The sequence below is a fragment of the Phyllostomus hastatus genome, unplaced genomic scaffold (assembly GCF_019186645.2).
Source record: "Phyllostomus hastatus isolate PE091 unplaced genomic scaffold, TTU_PhHast_1.1 phas_scaffold_1674, whole genome shotgun sequence".
NCBI classification, from domain to species: domain Eukaryota; kingdom Metazoa; phylum Chordata; class Mammalia; order Chiroptera; family Phyllostomidae; genus Phyllostomus; species Phyllostomus hastatus.
In genome coordinates this window covers 12,793,026-12,809,731 of record NW_025334011.1, presented here as the reverse complement: position 1 = coordinate 12,809,731, position 16,706 = coordinate 12,793,026, and the positions used below count along the sequence as shown (strand labels likewise).

At 39.8% G+C, this 16,706-nt stretch overlaps 1 pseudogene; it reads left to right on the top strand.

The window, feature by feature from the left end:
• The first annotated feature begins 14,451 nt into the window (after positions 1–14,451).
• On the top strand, positions 14,452–14,893 carry LOC123831300 (annotated as a pseudogene).
• Positions 14,894–16,706: the final 1,813 nt, after the last annotated feature.

Sequence of the window (16,706 nt, the reverse complement as noted above, 5' to 3'; positions counted from 1 at the left end):
CTCCTTTCCCGGACTCTCTCATCTGTGAATGGAGTTAGTACAGGATAATAGCACTCCTTTCTACTGATTGAATTCAGCCTCAGGAGCTTTCTTAACACAGTGCTCCAGAAAGTCACTAACAATGAGATTAGTTGGCATATGAGATGACACTTGTCTACCAAGATTGCCATGAGTCCTTCTGTTTTACATGAAGAGGAATGGTGCGTCGAGTTTGACGAGCCAGGAAGCAGAAGCTGTTGCTCAGCATCCCATTCTCTCGTATTTTTAAAGCATGTGTTCTGTTGGATAGGATTTAAGATTTGTTCTGGTGCCCCAGATCAAAGCAGAGGAACTTGGGGAGAGGAGGTGGAGGGCGTGGCAAGGCAACCACAGAGGACGGCAGTCCCCGGCTCCCAGAGAGACCTACTTCCCACCTTCCAGTCCTGGGGCTCCAGCTGCCCAGGTTCCCTTCAGTGAAACCTGATTCTAGCTGGCCATTCAAAGCAGTCCAGGGAACAGGCAAAGCAGATTCTGGCAGGGCGGATGGATGATTGATTGGCTGTGGCTGCTAAAGCACGCCAGCCTGCAAATTCTAGAAAGGGATTGTGGGGGTCCTGGGGGTGGGGTGGGTTGTGCTGAGGATCTTTGGATATTCGTCCTTCAGGACAGGTGTCTGTGCCTGTGGGGAGCAGGAATGCTGTGGGATGCCCCATGTGCCCACCCCCTCTGCCTCCCACGTTCCCCACACAGTGCTCTGAGTACACGTGCTAGCGCAGGCCTGGGGTGAGGCGCACAGTGTCTGAAACAGGAACCGCAGAGCACAGCACACACAGCACAGCAGGGAATCACTCGGACAAGGAGCAGCAGACCCACATCTTCAGGGGCTTGTGTGACCGGGAAGCTGTCGGAAGACCTTTGGCCAACCTCAATCTTGTTTCCGGAAATGTGGCCTGACTGCAAAATTGGTGCAGCGAAGGGCTCCCTGATACCCAGAACCGTCAACTGGGCCAATGGGCAGAATGCAAGCAACCTGCTGGTCCAGCACTCAGGTGACCGGTTGATTGGTTAACGTGGTCCAGGACTGGCTGTCTTGAGTTTCCAGGTGCAAAAGGAGAGGAAATGCCAGAAATGGGGACTGTGTGGTTTCTCAAAGCAGATTTGGTGCAGAGACAGGACCTTGGGATTGAGTATGCTGGGAATTGGGTGTCCCATGGTTCTGAGGAGTCAGGTGTCAGGACACAAATTTGAAGATCTCATGGACTCTGTCCCCTGCCTTTATGATTAGATCTGAGTTGCTTAGAGTTCTCTGTTTGCTTTACAAGCCCTTGGTCAAGGGATTCAGGCTGGAAGGAGGCAAATGAGTGTGTCCGGGTGTGTGTGTCTGTGTTGGGAGGTTGTTCGTAACTTCACTCATTTTGTGATTGTCTCAGAAGCTCAATGTTGTAAATAAAAACCTCATCTCTATTTGAGTATTTAAAGGGGGATTTGCTTGTTTACTCATCACCTGTATGTGATGCCCAGCTAGGTGGAAATATGGAGGTGAACTGGTCCATGAGGGGCTGGGAGAGGACGAGTGGTGAGGAACTGATGCGCAAGCACTCCTGGCACATCGTGTCTGGTGAGGAGGCTGGTGTGAAACATGCTCCCTGCAGTGGGCTCCTTTGTCTGATAGGACATCGCCATTGCATTGCTTAGAACAACCTTGATGGGATTCTGTTGTGATTCCCTCTACTTTGGAGGAAAGTAATTATTTAGTTTACATGTCCTTAAGGAAAGAACACTGTGTCAGGAAGTTGTCTTGATGTCTCCTAATGCCCCTCAATATGTTCCTAGCTGTGGAAGTTTTGACAGCATTCATAACTTTTTGGGGCCAACTTGGTTTGTCAATATACACACGCACACATATGGATGTGTATGTATATATACATACACATATACAGACATTTATATCACACACAAAACTATTATGTGAAGTCATTGACTGAATTTGTGTTCTAATTAGAAATTAATCCTCTCATCCGTCCCTCCACATAATCTACTTCATTACAGGAATGCTTTGTTCCTCCTAACCATTCCTCCTCTTCCCCTTCCCTCCACCCCCAGCCACGCACATTTTTCTTTATTTTCATAATTCATTTATTCTTTAATTAGTCTGTGTCAAGAACTTGTTGGAATTGAATAAGAGGTAGAAGCTTTTTCCCTGGACGGTGCAGGGGCACTACATTTGTGTGCAGTTCTGAGGGCTCCCCAACACCCCACAGAAGGCCATAACGAAGCAGAGGGCAAGCAGAGGGCATGCTTTCCAATTAAGCAGGAGGTTTCAGCACGATGATGTAAATAACCAAATAATTATATCTCCCCAAGGCATTGTTAAACTTGTCCTTTAAGGAGAATGCAGAACTTTTAGTTTCTTTCTTGATGAAACAAATTTTGTTTTAGCAGGAAAGCTTCTTGAAGCCAGAAGCCAGGTCTTTGGCTCTTTTATAGCTGTAATAATCATGATTGCTGTTCATGAAATATTTCCAGTTCTCTCCCCTACTGGGCACATGGTAGGATTCCATTTCCTGCTCTTTTGTGGGTGCGTGGTGCCCTGAGACTAGTCTGGCTAATGAGTTATGATAGAAAACTACACCTATCATTCCTGCACTAGAAGCTTTGGTCTCCTGTTTGAGATTCTCCAGGGTTTTCTTTCCTCTCTGACATGGTGGCCAATAATCTTCAAGATGGTGGCTGCTTTATTCACCTAGATACCTGAATATTTGTAAAGAACCACCTCTCCCACACTTTCCACCTGCCACTCTCCAAGCCTCCTGCTGACTCTCAGTGGATATGTGGCATGAGTGGGAAATAAACTTTTGTACATTTAATTCACCAAAAATTTGGAATTGTTTGTTACTACAGCATAATCCCAACTAATACAACGTAAGACCTAACCTATATTTCAAATGCCCATTATATCTGTATTATTTAATATAATCCTAGGGCCGCTAGACTATTAACACCTTGAGGGAAGACACAACATACCTGAAACAATAAGGAAACATGAAGAGAATGAGCAACTGAATCCAATGTTTCTCTTAAATTGTATTTAAGCTAACACTTTTAGCTCTTTCTCTTCTCATTGTCCTCAAAGGGACATGTTTCAAGGCTAAAACTTTATTACATGTATTTCCTCTGTCTCTGAACAGTTTCTAGTAGAATCATAGTAAATCTCAGAAAAATAATCTTTGCTCATGTGATAGGGGAGAGAAACTGGTTACTATGTGGTCGAGAATCAGTTATGCTCAAAACAAAGGTGCTGCTTCTCTTTTGGATAATAGGAACACTCTCAAGGTCTATCGTGGGAATAGAAGTGGTCCAGTCTTATATAGATGGTGGCCTCAAATATTTCATCACGAATATTTACCACGCAAAGCCACCAATAACTTGTCAAGTTTTATAATTCATTTTTCTGTATTTCAATCAAATGTAGTCTATCTGGATCACTCATTTAGTTGATTAGGAGATAATCAGTAATAACCATATCAAATGGCTATATTTCTCAGCAAGCTAAGATTCATTTAGTTAATTCACATCGGCAGACTGCAGTTTCTACTGAGCTTTCTGAAATATTGAAAGTAATTTGGAAGTTCTCCATTACTCCCTTTGAGTAACAGCCTGGAGATTGCTGTGGCTCACTTCCTCAGTTCATTGAGGCCCCCGGCTGTGCTCCCTGATATAGCCACAACTGCACTCCCTGAGCATGTCTCCTCTATTCTTCTTAGAGAATTTAAGACCTGAAATTATGCTCTTTTACTTGTTTACTTGTCTATCATCTAATCTTCCCTACTAGAGGGGAGCTGCATGAGGATAAGAAAGTCATCTTTTCTGTTCACTGCTTTATGTCTGACACCTAGAACAGTGCTTGGCATGTGCTAACTACTCAGTCCATGCTTGTTCAGTGAAGGGACAAATGGATGAGTGAATGAATCCATCCATCTATCAATGAATTGCATGAGTCATAGAATCCATATGATAGAGGCAGAAGGAGACCAGAGCTCTTCAGTGCATAGCCTTACAGATGAGTGCACTGTGGGTCATGTCTAAATCACACGCAGGTTTGTGATAGAGTCAGAACCATGACTCACAGTTTAGTGTTGTTTCCATTTCAACATGCAAATGCCTCGTATATAGCTGCTGGAGAGGGGGCAGGTCAGAGGAAGGTGGAAACACCTGGAATGGATAAGGGAACTATTGGGAACAGAGGCCACCAATGCCTTCAGCATGTCTAGTCTCCCCATCATCATCGCCCTCATCGCCATCATCATCATCCGATGATGAAAGGAGTGGGGATTCTGAAGGGGAAGGAAAAACAAGATGCGTGGAGGGCACCAAATTGAGAGGGGAATTAAGAGAGAAGCTGTACTTCTTTGTTCCTTTCCATCATAAACTTAGCATGCCTTTTCCCTCGCTTTGTGGCTCTTTTTAAAATTATGAGCCACTGATTATTTTAAATGGGCTTTCTGTTATGTCATAAATATTCAGACTAGGGATGGTAATTGTTCCCTGTGATTAATTCTGCTTACTTGGGAGAGTTGTGCAAGGTTTTCACTGGAGGGTATGTCTTTTATGTTTTAATGTTACTTGTGGATAATGCAATTTGTCCTCAACAGCCGTTGAGACAGTGGAGTTAGGTTAAGGGCTTTTGGGGTCTTTTTTCTCATGCTGATGTTTGGAAGTACTTAAATGGAATGGTTTATATTACCCCTCCCTGGGCTGAGATGAAGGTAATTGATGGGGCTCAGGGCCAGAAGTTCCTACTGGCCGTTCCAGTGGTCTTGGTCTGGGGTTAATGGAGAAAAGCGCCATGTTGAAGGTTACAGCATTTCCCCTTGCTTCCATTTTAATGATACTTGCCTGCCAGTGTTTTCTCTTTGAAGAGCAATTTAATAAACAATCACTGGCGTTTCATGTTAAGGGCAAGATTTGTAATGGCATTCATCTCCCCGGGAGTTCTTCCTCAGCATGTGACTGGATCAAGCCCTTTGCAGTGAATACGGGCAAAGTGCTGGGAGCTCTAAATGCACCATGGGTCCCCGCCTGCACAGGCTGAAAATGAGCTGGGGCTGGGGGACAATTTTTAGGACAATTCTGGACTCTGCTTATGTTTCCCTTACTTTGAAAACATTTCCTAAGGAAGCTGAACCTGAGCCTGCTGTTATGCTGAGGACCCTTAAAGGGAGGACTAATGGGGCAGTGGGCACACTGAAGTTCTGCAGTGTGATCTTCAGCTCACTCTGTACTGCAGGGAAAGAAGGAAGCTGAGCAGCCAAGGGCTGTCATTGTTGAAGATGACAATGGAAGCTGTTAGGCTTGACAAGGAGGATTATCACCAAATCTTATTAGTGCCCACAGGGAGAGGACACTGTTCTGGGTGCTCTACAAAGCCAGCCCCTGCAGGGAGTTGGGTTGTGCATCTATTTTTGATTAAAGCCACATATGGGTTTATACAGCCAGTTGGGTGGGCCTCAGGCTCCAGCGAAGGTGCCAGTAGGCCCCAGGAGGCGGAGCCTGAGCATCGGGGCTGCCGTGACAGTTTCCCTGTCTCTCCTGTAATTAACAACAGCAGTGCTCCAGGCTCAGCACCCGGAGAGGGGAGCACCCTTGAGAGATTGCAGCAGACCCCAGCTATGGATGAAAAAGACAGTGGCCTTTCCTCTACACAGAGTACAGCTGCTCTCTGGGGGGCCACTGAGGCCCACACAGCTTGTCTCAAAGACTATCGCAACGACAGTTTCTGTGGGAGCAGAGGTCGGCAGCATCTCAAAAGTGGCAAGCCGGTTTCCTCATTATTCTTTTAGCATGCTGGGACTGAAGAGAAAGTGGTAACCAGGCATCACTGTTTTGGGCTTTTTGAGAATGAGGGAGGGGTGTGACTTTTCACAGAGGGAAGGGCTGACTGGCCAACATACAGGTATTTCCAGGAAGGGGTGGCGATGGGCACACTGGGGTATCTTACCCACAGGGTTGATAGTGGCTGTTCCTGTGGTTGTTGACATGCATATTGTAAGTTTCTGTGTTCTGTTTATCTTCTAAAAAATCCAACAGTGACAGGATAGTCTAAGTTTTAGCTAGTGATATACTTATTATAAGTAATATCGATAACATAAAACTTACAGCAGTGACTGCAAAATGATTAGTATGATCCCTTGTTGACGATGAAAATGAGTTTTGGCTTGTGGGTATGAAGACAGACGTGGCCAGTGCATGTTAGGGGTAGAGCCAGGGCTGCCACTGATCTCCTGAAATGGCTTTGTAGTCAGCCTTGAGGTTGTGCAGACAACCTGGCTCTTACCCAGGCTGCCACACAACCCAGAGACTGACGCTTCCTCTGGCTTAGTCAGACAAGCAAGCGTATAAAGAAGATTAGCTGTAGGATAAGAAATTAGGGTCAGGGCGACCTAACATTCCCGCAGTCTCCAACTCATCCACTCACCCACTTTTATGCTCAACAATGTGCACTGAAGTTGTCCTCTAAGACTCCAATTAAGTGGAAGAAGAAGTATAATTTTGTCTCTTCATTTTGCGGGGGAAGAATGAATTCTAATTCTGGTGGATTCTCCTATAGCAATATTGTTTGATAAGTGGCTCATGAACTGTTAAATGAGGAAGTTCTTAGAATCCTGAAGGGCTCAGTTTTCATGGCAAACAGGACGGCACTGGGCGCAGTGTAGTGCGGTGGCTGAGAGATAGCTCTGAAACTGTTTTCCTGGGTTGCAGTCCCAGTGCTGCCATTTATGGGCTGTGTGACCTTAAGCAGAGTGCTGGACTTTTTCATGCCTCCATTGCTGCATCTGGGAAATGGGCATGGTATTAAAACTTATCATAGGTTGTAGTGAGGGTTAAGTTATTGTAAGGATTAAATGAGCATCAATACAAAAACACTGGAACAGTATCTGGCACATGCTAATACTTGATGAATGTTACTAATATTCCTTCTTAATCCAGAACCTCAAAAAGGTATACTTATTTTCTTCCCTCTCATCCATATTGGCTGAAAACCATAACAGAGGAATCTGTATTGGGCATGAATATTCTGCCTATAACGTTGCACTTACTTGGTTTACTAACAAAATGATCAGTACAGAGTCTCACACCCTTTGTAAAAAATAAGAAGCAAGCATATAAACAAATATGTGATGAGCAGGCCTGTGGCTGTCCTCCTCCTCTAGGCCAGTGAACTCCTATTCTAGGTTAGGCTAATAAAACATAAGGGGGGAAAATGCAGGTCTCCATATTTGTCCAGTGAATTGGAAAAGGCATCAGTTATTCAGATTTATCAAACAAACCAGTAGCTGTTAAGTAGAGTTGTGCATCAGAAACACCAGAAAAACTTAATATAAATACCAATGATCTGGGCACCCCCCAGGGCTTGTCTGCGATGTGGCCTGGCAGCCGCGCCTCTAACAAGTTCTTTGGTGACCCTGAGGCACAACCATGTGAGAACACTGATGCGAAGAACCTTAAAACAACAAGTGAGTAAACAACCCATGACAACTTAGTTAAGCAGACCTGAGCAAAGTACCACTAAGGAACTACTCTCACATTGAAATTATTCTTGTTGGAATAGCTTATTATAAAATTAATGATATATTCCTATCTCTGGAGAGGGATAATTGGTGAACGGAATTTGAAAGAAGTCAGGTATTAAGTGGTTATGAAAATCTAACAGTCTCAGCTAGAGGTTACATTCATGGCTCAGTCTGGGTTCACATTTTGATTACTCTAGAAGTCAAGCATCCCAGCGTATCCCAGCGCTGTGCAACACACTCGGTATTAACTGAAGAAGAGCAGTGAAACAATGTAGATATATTTGCAATTTCCACTGATCTCTGAACTTAAAGAGACACTTTTCACAGGGTGTTAGTCCTCCCCTGCCCCATTGCGAGGCTCCAGACGGCTGTTGCCCTAGGGTATAGTGAGGACTGCCCTTGATGTTGGCCCTGTAGGAAGGCATCCAGTGCTCATGGACCCTGCTCAGCACATCCCTGCCCTTGCCAGCTGCAGTCAGAGGTCTGCCAGGTTATTCACCATCTTACTCATCTCTTCCCCCTTCATCCCCCTGCCCATCCATCAACAGGAAACTAATTTGTCCTATAAACTGTGCCCATTTCAGATTCCAAATCCATCCACTTATCAGTTATTGGAAAAGTTAATCAGAAGATAATTCCTAGGCCCTGGACATGAACAGAACAGTTTTATGTCATTAAATGTAACAACCAAGAGACTGTTTATGAGAGGAATTTCTTTGGGAGGTGATGCCTCTGTGCATGTGAGTCCTGGCTACTCGTGGGGTTCTTCCAGTGCCTTCCAGCCAGTTCACCTCCCTTAGCTGGGGCCTGGCACCCTCATTAGGTCATGTTTACTCAAGGTGCTTGTTTTCTGTGTCTCCATTCAGTCCGTTACAGGACACGACAGGACAAAGCGTGTTGTTACTGACCACCAATGGAGCTGGCTCTGTTCAGGGATTACGGTTCCCTTGGCAACCAGCTTTGCTGAACTCACCACAGCAAACATGGAATGAATGAATGGCTGGGTCAACACTCTAGATAAAAGGACGGTTATGCAACTGTTTGCTGAACCTTGGGCAGGATTTTTTTTTCTGGATATTTCCCAGAATATCCCCATATTCACAAACTCCAAATGAAGAATTCTAATTTAAACCCATGAGTATTTTCATTGTTTGCAGAAAAGAGCTGTTGCTGTTGTAAATATAAGTTAAGGTCTGTAGACAAGTTGAACTGGGTGTTGCTTCAGGTTTGGTAATGGCTAGAAAGCATATTTAATGATAAGCATTCCCTAGACAGGAAACCAGGGAGGCTACTCATGTATTTCTAATGATGTACATAAATAATTTCATCTACTTAGTTTCCAAACTTCAGCCATTAAATGGTTTTACTCTCATTTCAGCTAAAAAGAGTCTTGAAAAATGAATTTTAAAATGCAGAAATAAGCTTTCGAAAAAAAATTCGGAGACAGAACGGAGCCTCTCTTCATAGAAAAGCAAATTGGCAAACAGGACAATTTATTTAAGACAGTGAGTACAAAGGAGCAAGGTTCTGGGAGTGCGTTGTTCCCCAAACCATTTAATTCTGTGCAAACAATTAAATGGTAATATAATCCAGGTTTCCAGAGTAGTTTATGTTTATTTCTGTCTGACTGGAAGAAAAATACCACACAGAGTATGATAGTACCAGTTGTTATGACTCGTACCTGGCTCTTTGACACAGTGCTCCCCATGATCTTGCTTCTGTGTATTTTCTCCACTTGTGAATTACTCCTGGGGATTTCCTCTCGATTTCTTTCTCCTCTCAGTTTTTCTCTTTTTCCTCCTCCAGTTAAAGCCGGTCTGGCGTTTTATACAAAGTAGGCACTAGGGCTGGTTGTTGTTCTCTGACGCAGCTCATTTCAGATGTGTGAGTTAAGGTCTCGCTTCTTTTCCTCCTGCTTACTCCTCAAGGATTAGGTGACAACTCTGACCACACTGGCCCACATTTCTTTAAGCTCAGGTTGTACCATCCCCAGCAGCACTTGGTTCTGTCTTTAATGTCCACCTGGGAGAAGTGGACCAATGAAATATCATGAAGGATTCTTTTCTTTTTACTTTTTAAAAATTGTTCATGACCCAGATAAATTATTTTAGGTTGAGTGATTGTTAGGTGTAGCAAGGTCATTAAAAACCAAATAATTTCAAGATGTCCTTCCTTTTTATTGTGCAATTATTTCCCATTTTTATCCTGGATACAGCCTGTTCTTTCTGGAAAATTCTGGAGAAAAGTAAACAATGGTAAAGGAATATGTGCTTTTTTTTTCTGAAGCAATATTTTAAATAGCACTATTATTTTTAACTTTTTATTTTGCAATAATTATAGAGTCACAGGAAGTTCCCCCAAATGTACAGGGAGGCTCAGTGCCCCTTCATCACATCTCCCTCAAAATTAACATCTTGCATGACTGTAGTATAACATCCAAACCAGGAAATTGACATTGGTACAATCTGCGGTTTATTCAAAAGCCATGTTATACAGCACTAGAGTGCATATGTGTGTATGTGTGTAACTCTGCAATTTTGTCACATGTGTGGCTTTGTGTCACTGTGACTGCCAACAAGACACATAACTAGCCTCACCACAAGTCTCTGTCATGTCACTTATTCACAGTCACACGTACTCCCTCACCACCCCTGGGCAAACACAAATCTGCTCTATGTCTGTACAATTACATCACTTCACATCATATGAATGGAATCATGCAGCATGTATCTTTTCGAGACTTTTTCACTCACTTAGAACCATTTCCTTGGAATTCATCCAGCCTGTTGCATGTATCGATAGTTTATTCCTTTTTATTTCCAAATAGTATTCCATGATATTGAGGTACCACAGACTGTTTAACAATTCACCCATTGAAGGATATGTAGGTTATTTCCATTTATTGGTTCCTTTGAATAAAGCTGCTATAAATCTTGTACAAGTTTTTACATGAAAATAACTTTTTATTTCTTTGGAATAAATGCCCAAGAGTGAAATTGCCAGGTTGTATGGTAAGTCCAGTTTTGGTTTTTAAAAGAAACTAGAAACTATTTTCCAGTGTGGTCGTGACATTTACATTTCCACCAGCAATGTGTGAGTAATCCAGTTTTTCCAGATCATTGCCAGCATTTGGTGTCATAACTATTTTTTTTTAAATTTTTACCGATTTAAATAGGTATGTAGTGATATGTCATTGTGATTTTGAGTTTCTCTAATGGTTAATGATGTGGAACATCTTTTTATAGTCTTATTTGCAAGCTATACATATTCTTCTGTGAAAAAATCTGTAAATGTCTTTTCCCATTTTTTAACTAGATTTTTTAAATGTTGAGTTTTGAGACTTCCTTTTACATTTTAGGTGTGAGTCCTCTGTTGGGTATGTGATTTGCAAATATTTTCTACAGGTCTGTAATTTGTCTCGTTGTCTTAGCAGGGTCATTCACAGAGCAAAGTTTAAAAATTTTGGTGTTTGTAAGGTTTTACTTTTACAGATCATGCTTTTTGTGTGAAGGCTAAGAAATGTTTTCCTAGTCCTAGGTCCTAAACATTTTCTCCTTAAAAAATTTATATTTTTATAATTTATCTTTAGGCCCATGATACACTTCAAATTAATTTTTTGTATAAGGAATGAGACTTAGGTTGAGGTTTATTTCTTTCCTCTATGGATAACCAATTTTCCAGTACCATTTTAAAAAAGAAAGCTGTCTTTCTTATTTTTTTCATATTTTTTATTGTTGTTCAAATACAGTTATCTCCATTTTACCCCCCATTCCCCCCACCCCAACCATCCCCACTTCCCCACCTTATCTTTCTTTTATTTTATTTAATTGTTTTTGTTCCTTTGTCAAAAGTTAAATGGGCATATCTGTGTGGGCCTCTTTCCAGGTTCTCTCTTCTGATCCATGTAACTATCACTCCACAAGCATCACAATGTATTGATTATTGTAGCTGTATAGTAAACTCTAATATTGGGAAGAGTGACTCCTTCTCCTTTATTTTTTGTTTTCAAAGTTGTTTGGGCTAGTTTAAGGCCTTTCACTTTCCATGTAAGTTTAAGAATAAGTTATATATAACGTTTTCCCTAAGATTTGACAGTTACTGCATTACACTTATAGATCACTTGAGGAGAATTGAAAACCTTATTATGTTGGCTCTTCCAGTCTATTAACATAGTATTTCTCTCCAATTATTTAGGTTTCTTATGATTTCTAATGAAAACTGTGTAATTTTTAGCATATATATTTTTTACATGTTTTGTTAGAATGGGAGCAATTGCAAATGGTATTGAATTTTTTATTTTGGTTTGAACTTGTTCATTGTTAGTATATAAAAATTGTTTTTTGTGTACTGGTCTTGTATTCTGTGACCTTAATGATCTAATTTATTTGTTCTATAAGTCTTTTGTAGATTCTTTGGAGTTTTAGAGTTTTACATGTAGGCAATCATCTAATTCATAAATAGGGTTTTATTTTTTTCTAACCAACCCCCTCACCCCCGCTTTTCTTCTTCTTGACTTATTGCATTGGGTAGATCTTCTGTTACTATGTTGAATAAGAGTAAGAGCATGTATTTTTACCTTGTTTCTGATCTGAGAGGGGAAGCATTTGTCTTTCACAATTAAGCACAATGCAAGCTAAAGGTTTTTGTAGATGCTCTTCATGGGGTTGACAAAATTCCTCTCTATTCCTAATTTATTGAAAGTTTTTTTCTTTTAATCACAACTGGGTATTGAATTTTGTTAAATTGTGTCAATTGAGATGATTGTAGGATTTTTCTTCTTTAAGTTGTTAATATGTTGAGTGACATTGATTGGTTTTCAGATGTTGAATCAGCCTTGCATACCTGAAAGAAATCCCATGTGGTTGTACATACTATTCTTTGTATACATTGCTGGATTTGATATTTTGTGGAGGATTTTGTGTTTAAACTTGTAAGATATATTGATCCATAGTTTTTCTTTTTTGTTCTTTTTACATTTGTCTGGTTTTGCTATCGGGGTAATAACTGACCTCATTAAAATGAGTTGGGGAGTATGTAACCCTCTTTCATTTTCTGGAAGAGATTGTGTAAATTGATATGAATTCTTGTAGTGCATGGCTCCAGTGTACCTATTTTTCAGGAATTTTAAAATTGCAAAATGAATTACTTTTATTGTTATAGGACTATTTTGAGCTATCTTCTTCATCTTGGCAGGAATTTGATATTCAGTGGTTTTTGAGGAACCAGTCTATTTGTTAGAAATTGTTGCATTCATGAGTATGTTTATGGTATTCCTTTATTATTTTTTAATGGTTAGAAAATCTGTTGTGGTTTCCCTCATTTGATTAATGATATTGATGTTTTGTGTCTTCTCTTTTTATCTTTGTCAGTCTTCCTAGATGTTGAGTTTTTCCCAAGGGATCAACTTTTAACTTCATTAAATTTCTTATTTTTAAATTTATTTTTTTTTGCTCTTATCTTTATTATTTCCTTCTGTCTGCTTGCTTTGGGTTTAGTTTGCTCTTTTTATTTTCTAGTTTCTTGAGATAGAACTTAGACTCTTGACTTGAGGACTTTTGTGTTTTCTAATGTAAGAATTTAAGGTTATACTTTTTATTTCAGCAGTGCTTTAGGTGCATCTCCAAAATTTTGATATGCTGTATTTTCATATTTATTCAGTTCTCTGTATTTTTAACATTTTCCATTGAAAAATTTTCTTTGAGCCATGTATTATTTAGAAGTGTGTTGTTTGAAGAGTTTTCTTTTATATTTCTATTATTGATTTCTACTTTATTCCATTGTGGTCAGGAATATACTCTGTGTGACTTCAATTCTTTTATGTTGATTAAATTTGTCTTATAAATAACCATGTAGTCTATCTTGGTGAGTGTTCTCTGAGCTCTTGAAAATAATTTGTATTCTGCTGTTGTTGGGTGGAATGTTTTATAAATGCCAATTAGGTCCTACTGATTGAAGGTGCTATTGAGTTCTATATCTTTGCTGACATTCTGTTTAGTAGTTCTATCAATTGGTAAGAGTGGGATGTTGACGTCTCCAATATAAATGAGGATTTTATTTTTCATTTTAGATCTACTAGTTTTTGTTTCATGTATTTTGAAGCTCCATTGTTTGGTGCATATAAATTTAGAATTGCTATATATTCTTGGAGGATTGATTCCCTTATCATTCATTATATAATGCCCCTCTTTTCTCTAGTAATCCTCTTTGCTCTAAAGTTTAGTTTATCTTATATTCATGTATCCATTCCTAATTTTTTTGACTAATGTTTCCATAATATATCTTTTTTCATCCTTTTACTTTTGGCCTACCTTTATTGTTCCATTTGAAGTGCATTTCTTGTGGACAGCAAGTAGCTGTTCATGTTTTTTTTTAAATACTCTCTGTCAATTACTGTCTTTTAATTGGTATATCTCAATAATTAATATCTAAAGCAATTATTGATATGTTAGGGCTTAAGTTTTCTATTTATTTTTTATTGTTTGTTCTCTGTTTCTTATTTCTCTGTTTTCTTTTTTGTCTTATTGTGGACTAATTAAACATTTTTCAGAATTCTATTTGGATTTATTTAAAATGTTTTTAATATTTCATTTGTATGGCTTTCTCAGTGATATTACGATTTTTATGTAATTTATTACAGCCTACTGGTATTGCTGATTTATCACTTAGACTGGAGTATTGAAACCTTGTTTCCATTTAAGGCCCTTTACTTGCCCCAGTTTTAAAATTTTTTTAAAAATATAATTCTTTTCAACATTTGCTCGTCATACATTAAACATCAGATAAGATAGTGATGTGTTATAATTTTTTCACCAACCATAAAATGTGATGTAAGAATATCACAAGGTGAAGAATAGTTTATTATATTTACCTTTAAGTTTAGTCTTGCATCTCAACCACCAACATGCCATCCAGACTGAGGGAGACCCAGAAACTTCGGGACCATGTGAGCCACAGCCACAGCCACATGAACAAGCACAGAAAGCACCCAGGAGGCTGAGGTCATGCTGGTGGCTTGCATCATCACAGGATCAACTCCAACAAATACCACCCAGATTACTTTGGGAAGTTGGTATGAGGCACTGCCACTTAAAGAGGAACCAGAGCTTCTGCCTCACTGTCAATCTTGATAAACTGTGGACCTTGGTCCGTGAGCAAACACAGGTAATTACTGCCAGAAACAAGACTGGAGCTGCTCCCATCATTGATGTGGTGTGATGAGGCTACTGCAAAGTTCTGGGGAAGGGAAAGCTCCCAAAACAACCTGTCATTGTGAAAGCCAAATTCTTCAGCTACATGCTGAGAAGATTAAGAGTGTTGGTGGGGCTTGTGTGCTGGTAGCTTGAAGCCACACAGAGGGGAATTCATTAAATGCTCACAAGTGAAAAAAAAATTACCTATTCGGATGTTGCTTTTTCCGTTACGAAGTTCCCAGCTTTTTTCTGTTCTTTCTTTTTATTTGGAGGGCTGTTCTTAGCCATTCTTTAAAGGTAAGTATGAGAGTGATAAGTTCAATTAATTTCTCTTCATTTGAGAAAGTCTTAATTTTTTCTTCATTCCTGAATAATAGTTTATCCAGGTAAAGGATTCACAGTGGGCAAGTTTTATCTTTTTGTATTGAAAAAATTGTGCTTCTTCCTTTTGGCTTCCATGGTTTCAAATGGAAAATCTGCTCTAGTTCAAATTGGTGTTTCTCTATAGGTAATGTGTCATTTCCTTCTTCACGTTATTAAGATTTTTCATTGTCTTTTGTTTTAAAAAGTTTAATTGTGATGTGTTTTGATGACTGTTTCTTTGAGGTTATGCTATTTGGGTTTGCTCACTTCTTGGATCAGTTGGTTTGATACTTTCACCAAATTTGGGAAGTTTTCAGTTGTTATTTCTTCAGATACTTTTCTAGTCCCACACTCTTCTCCTGTTCTGGCACTTCGCTGATACAAATTTTTAAGCTTTTATTCATTCCCCATAAGTTCTAATGTTACAGAAAAGACGACTCAAATGGCTTTGGGGTTTGAGAAGGGGAGTTTTATTCATGCATGCGGACTCAGAGGAGAGATTCCAAATTCTGGGCCCTGAGCTCAGGCTGGGGCTGCTTATATTCTTGTTACAAAAACAGAAGGAGGAGGGGGAAGGAGTGCAGCTGCTGAAAGCAGGCATACAGAAGCAGAAAATGAGGGTTAGCGTAAGACCTTGAGATAACTGCTTATCTGGGAATGGCTGCTCTTCAGCTATGTCCTGCCACACTAAGGATCTAGTCATTAGTTTTTAAAGTTTGTTGTCTTTTTGAATGAACTCTACTGACCTATCTTCAGCCTCCGTGGTTCTACCCTCTGTTACCTCCACTTCATCACTGAACCCACATTCAGTGCATTTTTAATTTCACTTATTGTATTTTTTAGTTCCATAATTTCTACTTGGTTCTTTTAAAAAGTGTATTTCTTTGCTAAGTTTTTCTATTTTTTCAAAAATTTCAAGAAAATTTATAATTCTTTGTAGAATTGTTTTTACAATGGCTAATTTTAAATCCTTTTCAGGATTTAATTTTAAATCCACCATCTCATTCATTTTGATGTTGGTTTCCACTGATTCTTTTTTATTTTTAAGGATTTTATTTATTTATTTTCAGAGCATGGGAGGGAGGAAAAAAGAGAGAAAGAGAAACATTGATGTGAGAAAGAAACATTGATCACATTGATTGGTTGCCTCTTATATGTGCCCTGAGCTGGAACTGAACTTGAAACCCAGACATGTGCCCTGACCAGGAATTGAACTGCGAACCTTTCACTTTGTGGGATGGTCCCCAACCAAGTGAGCTACACCAGGTCAAGGGCCATTGATTATTTTCTTACTCAAGTTGAGTTTTGTTGGTACTTTTCATTCAATTTGATTGTACCCTGGACACCTTGAGTACTGTGTTTGGAGATTGTTTTATCTTATTTGAATTTCTAATATGCAGTCACCCTATTTGGATTTAGGTCTCAGACTATTTTTATAAGTTATATTTTCAATGAAAACTGGTTTTCAGAGCTCTTACAATGTTATTCTGGTTGATTTCTTCTTTTGGTTCTGCGGGGCTCTTTCTCAATTTCTGTAGGGCTGCCCAATGCAAAGTATGGGTGGTTTGGAAGTGCTGGGCTTTGCTTGCTGCTGTAGCTGATT